The following is a 6311-nucleotide window of genomic DNA, read 5'->3' as shown; positions in this document are numbered from 1 at the left end:
GACAGATAAGATTCAGCACGACTCAGGTTCAGCCAAAGGATACTAATGGGCCATGGAATAAATCCTGCCCGGAGCCCCGTTCACCTCAGGACTTGTCCTCAGACCAAGGACCTTCCTCCCTGGTCACTCAGTCAAGGAATCGCAGGAGATCAGTGCAAGAGTAGCCCTGAACAGTCCGGGCTTCGTGGCTCACGCCTGTAATCCCAGCACTTTGGGAGGCCGAGACGGGCGGATCACGAGGTCAGGAGATCGAGACCATCCTGGCTACCACGGAGAAACCCCATCTCTACTAAAAATACAAAAAACTAGCCGGGCGTGGTGGGGGAGCCTGTAGTCCCAGCTACTCAGGAGGCTGAGGCAGGAGGAATGACTGAACCTGGGAATGGAGGTTACAGTGAGCTGAGATCCGGCCACTGCCTCCAGCCTGGGCAGAGGAACTCCGTCTCAAAAAAGAGTAGCCCTGAAGCTCCTCCAGCACACCTGGTCTTTGCAGGCCTGAGACACCCACAAGAGTAACGGCAGTGCCTCATTCAGGAGGCTGAGGACTAAGCGAGCAAATGCAGGCCGAGCGCTTCCCCAGGCTGGACCTCGGGTAGCGCTCACCTGTGTCCTCAGTGTCCTCGTTGCTACGCTGCAGCCCGATCGCTGGGCCTTTAGGAGGAGGGACGTGCCCTTCCTGTTGAGAGGCCAGGCCTCTGACCCAGCCGTCTCCTCTCCGTGGGGCGGCAGGAAGGGCCCAGGACTCAGGTGGCAGATCAGGGACCCCTGGCCTCTGCTTGGCTGTGTGATCCCGGGGAAGCCCCGCCTTGCGTCCCCCACCGCCTTGGTTTCTTCTCACTGAGAAGTAGAGGAGGTGGCTGGCTATTCAGCAGGGCCCCTTCCACTTTGGGAATCCCCGGTTTCAGCAGCAGAACTTCCCCAAGCAGAAAGCCGCTGGGAACGTGGGTGCCCGGGTGGGAGGTGGAAGCCCCAGGGAGAGGCAGACAAGGATGCCCTGTGCAGGCCCTGCCTCCAGCCTGGCAGACAGTTCCCTGGGCTTCCACACCCGGACCAGGGCCTTCCAGAACCGCAGTTAGTACGTGAAAGCGGTCAGACAGTTGACTCTGTTCCTGGAAGCTGCGGTTCAGGAAAAGTGGGAGGGAGAGAAGGAGGGAGAGAGCAATCGAGGGAGAGCAGAAGAGTGTGTGATGAGAAGGAAAGACAGGAGGAGGAGGAGCAGGGGGAAGGGAGGACACAAGCCTGGAACGGTGAGAAGAGGTGAGGCAGAGGCCCACGTGGAGAGGCAGAGCCTGGGACGCTGCCGCCGGGGAGGTCAGGGAGGAGTAGGGAGGGCGGAGGCTGTGAGCAGCCTCCCTGGAGCAGAGCGCGGAACCACCATTGCTTCTGACTTCCTTCAGCCTGAAACACTGCCTGGCCACAAAGCAGAAGCAGCAGTTGCTTTCTCAACAGGAGGCAGAGCCGTTGTTGGGTGATCTTCTTCCCATTCCCTCAAAGAACCTCAGCCCACATCCCCACCCCCTTTGGCCTGGAGACACCAGTGTTGGTGGATTTTCTGTAAAACAGTAGCAAAGGCCTCGTGTCCGAAGCAGCACCCTTCACCTCTGTGGTCAGGGCCACAGGGGAACCCGCACCGAGCCGGGCAGGAGCCAGCGGCTGTTGTCATGGGAACTGGCATCCCAAGGCCTGGCCTGCCTCCTGCCTCCTTTATCGTGCTATGATGGTCACTGCCCCCTCCACGAAGCACCTGCCGTGTGGGGGGGTTTGTGCCAAGCTCTTTCCATGCACTGTATAATCCATGTCATAACCACACGATGAGACACGATGTGTGTGTGTGTGTGTGTGTGTGTGTGTGTTTTCTAGATACTAATCTTACGTTACAGAGGTTGGAACCAGGCAGCCCACCTTCAGAGCCCTCGTCTTAACTATGACCCTACGTTGAAATAAAATGTGGAAACCGCCCACAGACATACATCGTGGTGGTTACGGGTCATAGGAGCTGCCCTCCTGCCTCTTGGAAGCAACACGACCTTGGGAGCAACGCGACCTTGGAAGCAACGTGACCTTGGGAGCAACGTAACCTTGGGAAGTGACGTGACCTTGGAAGAGCGGCGTGTTTGCTCCGTGCTGGTTTCCTCACCTCAAAACCTCGAGTGACAACTTCACAGAGCAGTTGTGAGGATTAAAGGAGCGTCCTGAACCCCCGAGCGTCCCGAACTCCCGAGCATCCCGAACCCCCGAGCATCCCGAACCCCCGAGCATCCCGAACCCCCGAGCATCCTGAACCCCCGAGCATCCTGAACCCCCGAGCACAGGCCCTGGCCCGGGCAGGTTCCATTGAGGGTTTGTTAGCACAGGAGTTCTGGCCTTCAGCCCCCGGGCTGCTTCCCTGCAGCCATTCTTCCGCATGCTAAGAACTAAAGCGAAGGGATTCGGACCCAGATGAAGCATGGGTGCCAGGCACTGTGCCCAGCTGCCCGTGAGGGCCAGCAAGGTGCCTATGTCTGGTGAGGTACTAGGATTCTGGGCCCTGGATCCTGCAGTGCGATGATCTTCCCTTCCCCCATCTGTCCCTGCCCTGCTCCACCCTCAGCCACCTTCAGGGTCCCCACCCAAGGGTCAGGGCAGAGCAGGGCAGGGCTGAGCGGGAGGCAGGGGGAGGGGGTCATTATCGCCGGCAGCACAGGGCTGGAGACAGAGTTAAACCTTCTTATCAGTTCCCTGGGCTTGTGCTGAAGTGTCCAGCCCAGCCCAGCTCTGAGGCACAGGCTTTGGGGAGCAGGGCCCTGCGGTTGCCGGCCAAGCCTGTCTCCTCTGCAATGGCCCAGGACCAGGGATAGGGGCAGCGGCCTGGGCACCAGAGAGTCACCAGACTGACTGCGCAGTGCGATCCCACGCAACCACTTCCCTGTCTGGGCCCCAGAGTCCCTGTTTGTGAAACTGGGGGCTGGGGGCAGCTGGATAAGGCAGCCCAGGCCCCTTCCTCCCCTAGAGAGTTGGGATCCTGTGACCCCTGGGAGGCGGCTGTGACTGTCCGCCCTACAGACGAGGAAGCTGAGGCTGCACACAGGACGGTGACTTCTCCACAGCACACTAGCTGGGCACAGAGAGGAATGACGGGGCTGAGCTCCACCCCACGTGCCCATGAAGCCTGTGAGCCCCCCAGAAGGCGCATGGAGGAAAGGCGTGGAGATGGGGGCGCTGCTCTGGGCACCCCATCCCAGGGTCTAACCCCTTTCTTCAGGTCCTAGGGGCCAGCTGGGGACCTCTCAGAGGAGCCCTAGACAGGCAGGCGCCTGGCAGCTTTGCAGGCCTGGGGGTCGCTCCTCGGCTGCAGCCCACAGAAGGCAGAGATGGCTTCCTGGGCGTGTGGACAGTGGGCCCCATAACTGGGCTCTGATAACACCCCTCCCCTTATCAGTGGGTCAAGGACTGGGCGGGGTGCATCTGAGAATCAAGAGTACATTCCGCAGAAGCAAGGAAGGGGCAGAAAGGAAAAGTGGGTGCAGCTGAACCGAGGCCTCCCAAAGGCAAAGAATCCCCGAGGGGCCCTGGCTTAGGGGAGACTGTGGAGTGGTAGGGAGTCAACGTAAGGGACAGTCGAAGCCTCACTTAACCCTCCAGGAGCAAAGGGGCCTGATCCAAGCGACTTTCCTGAAGCAACCTTAGAAATCCTGGGCTGGGGCTGGGCGCGGTGGCTCACGCCTGTATTCCCAGCCCTTTGGGAGGCTGAGGTGGGCCAATCTCTTGAGTCCTGGATCGAGACCAGCCTGGCTAACATGGTGAAACTCTGTCTCTACTAAAAATACAAAAATTAGCCGGACACGGTGGTGCACACCTGTAATTCCAGCTACTCAGGAGGCTGAGGCACGAGAATCGATTGAATCCTGGAGGAGGAGGTTGTAGTGAGCCGAGACTGCACCACTGCACTCCTGCCTGGGCAACAGAGCAAGACTCCGTTTCAAAAAAAAACAACAGAAATCCCAGGCTGGGAGGGACAGAGAGACCTAGGACCTGCATTTGGAGCAGGAGGCCATTGCCCTCAGAGGGGTCATGGTCTCCTCTGACACTTTGAGGAAAATTATGTCTGCCCAGTGAGGAAACTGAGGCCCAGCGTGTGAGGGGAGATGACTCACAGCTGGCTTAGGCCTGAAAGGCTCTTGCCTGAGGCTGAGTGCGTCAGTCCCTGCATATCTGGAGGCGAGGACCAGTAGGTGCCATCCTGAACCAAGGGACAGGGTGGCAGAGGAAGGGCAGGGCCTCCCCAGATACCGGGCCTGGCCTTCTTTGCCCCTGTGGGCTGGGACTCCAGGCAGGCACCACTTCTTCAACCACCCAGTTCCATAATTCACATCCGGCCTTGGCCCAGGCTCCTGGACCCCCTCCTCTGTGGCCCAGGCCAGGCAGGTGGGTGAGGCTGGGCCTACAGGGAAGGGCCTGAAGCCTCCAGGGCCAGTTGTGGCAGGACCCACTGGGCTGGAGATCTGGAGGGATGTCCTGCATCGCCAGCGGCCAAGAGGACAGGGGCTGGGCCAGCATCCCCTGAGAATGCGCCCACACCCCCGCGCACAGACACACACGCCTCCACGGTGCCTGGGGGTGCTCAACTGAACCCTTGGGGGACATCCTTCCGTCCCCACCTTCCTCCACACCCTGGCTTCACCCGGATACAAAGGCAGGAAGCAAACAGTGTGGCAGAATCACTGGGACACTTGATAAAAATTCCTACCCTCCTCCGACACAGAGAGCCCGAGCCACGGGGGCCTGGAGAGACTGAGCCAGGGGAGCCTGGAGAGACCGAGCCACGGGAGCCTGGAGAGGCCGGGCCAGTGGAGCCTGGCAGAAGGGGGAGGAGCCTGGCAGAAGGGACTTCCCTTAAGAAAGGGGCCCGGGTCAGTCTCGAAGGTGGTCCTTGGAGAAGCTCTGCGTGGAGTGTCAGCTGTGTGGTGGAGAAAATAATCATGATGATACTGGCTGCACCCATTGCGTGCCTACCGTGTACCTGTGTTCCCGATGTTTTGCACAAAACACCTCATTCTAGCCTCTGACAACCTTCCAGAAAGGTGACATTATTCCCAGTCCCACGGTCACATTCTGGCCACTAGCAGAGCCACAGTTAGATGTGCCCCCAGCCCCCCACCCCAGGGGCCTGAAGATGTGTGGGGCCTGGGACCACCCCAGGGGCAGGACCAGAACCAGCTCCTGACTTCCCACCAGGAAAGAGGGACGAGGGTGAGACACAGCTGCAGGAAAGATGCAAGGCCGGGCTGTGGTGGAGAACGCCCCCACCCCTCCACTTCCCCAGGACGCCGCAGCCGGGAGGCGGCTGCTCCCAGCCTCAGGGCCCCAGAAGCCATAGGGCCAGCCCCAACCCCGCCCTGGAGGCTCCAGTGAGGCAGGGCTGAACCGGGCCAGTCTGGCGAATCCCTGGGCTGCGGGTGCCCCCTGCAGCCGGACAAAGGTGTGACTGGGCAGAGGCCAGGTCTTCCCAGCCTCGGACACCCTGACATGGTGGTTTTCTCTCCCATCACCTCCAGCTGTGGCTGGGAGCTGGGCCAGTCGGCTGCTGCAATTATTGTTGCCTTTTTTTTTCTTTTTTTCTTTTTTTTTTTTTTGAGACAGAGTCTCACTCTGTCCCCCAGACTGGAGTGCAGTGGCCGGATCTCAGCTCACTGCAACCTCCATCTCCCGGGTTCAAGCGATTCTCCTGCCTCAGCCTCCTAAGTAGCTGAGACTACAGGTGCCCACCACTGCTCCTGGCTAATTTTTATATTTTTTACTAGAGATGGGGTTTCACTATGTTGGCCAGGCTGGTCTTGAACTCCTGACCTCAGGTGGCCTCGGCCTCCCAAAGTGCTGGGATGACAGGAATGAGCCACCGCGCCCGGCCTGTTGTTGCCCAGTTGTAAGGAGGAGAGAGATGTCAGGTGTCTGGTCTAAGGTCACAGAGCCAGGTGGTGTCGGGTCCTGAACTCCGCAGATCCTGGCTCCTCCGTCCCGGCCCGTTAGAGCCTCTCCAAACCCTCACCCGGGACAGACACGCGCAGCGTGACAGCTGTAAGCGGCAGGCAAGGGTATTTAATGGGCATCGAGGGTCTTGGCACTCCCACCACCACTCCCACCAGGGGAGCGGCAAAGGGCAGGGCCCAGAAAGGCTTCCGCTCAGGGCTCAGGAGGCGGAATCAGGAGGTGGGTTCAGGACGTGGGTTCAGGAGGTAGATTCAGGAAGTGGGTTCGGGAGGCGGAATCAGGACGTGGGTTCAGGAGGCGGGATCAGGAGGTGGGTTCGGGATGTGGGTTCAGGAGGTGGAGCT

The sequence above is a fragment of the Papio anubis genome, chromosome 2 (genome assembly GCF_008728515.1).
Source record: "Papio anubis isolate 15944 chromosome 2, Panubis1.0, whole genome shotgun sequence".
NCBI classification, from domain to species: Eukaryota; Metazoa; Chordata; class Mammalia; order Primates; family Cercopithecidae; genus Papio; species Papio anubis.
Note: the sequence above shows the minus strand (reverse complement) of the source record.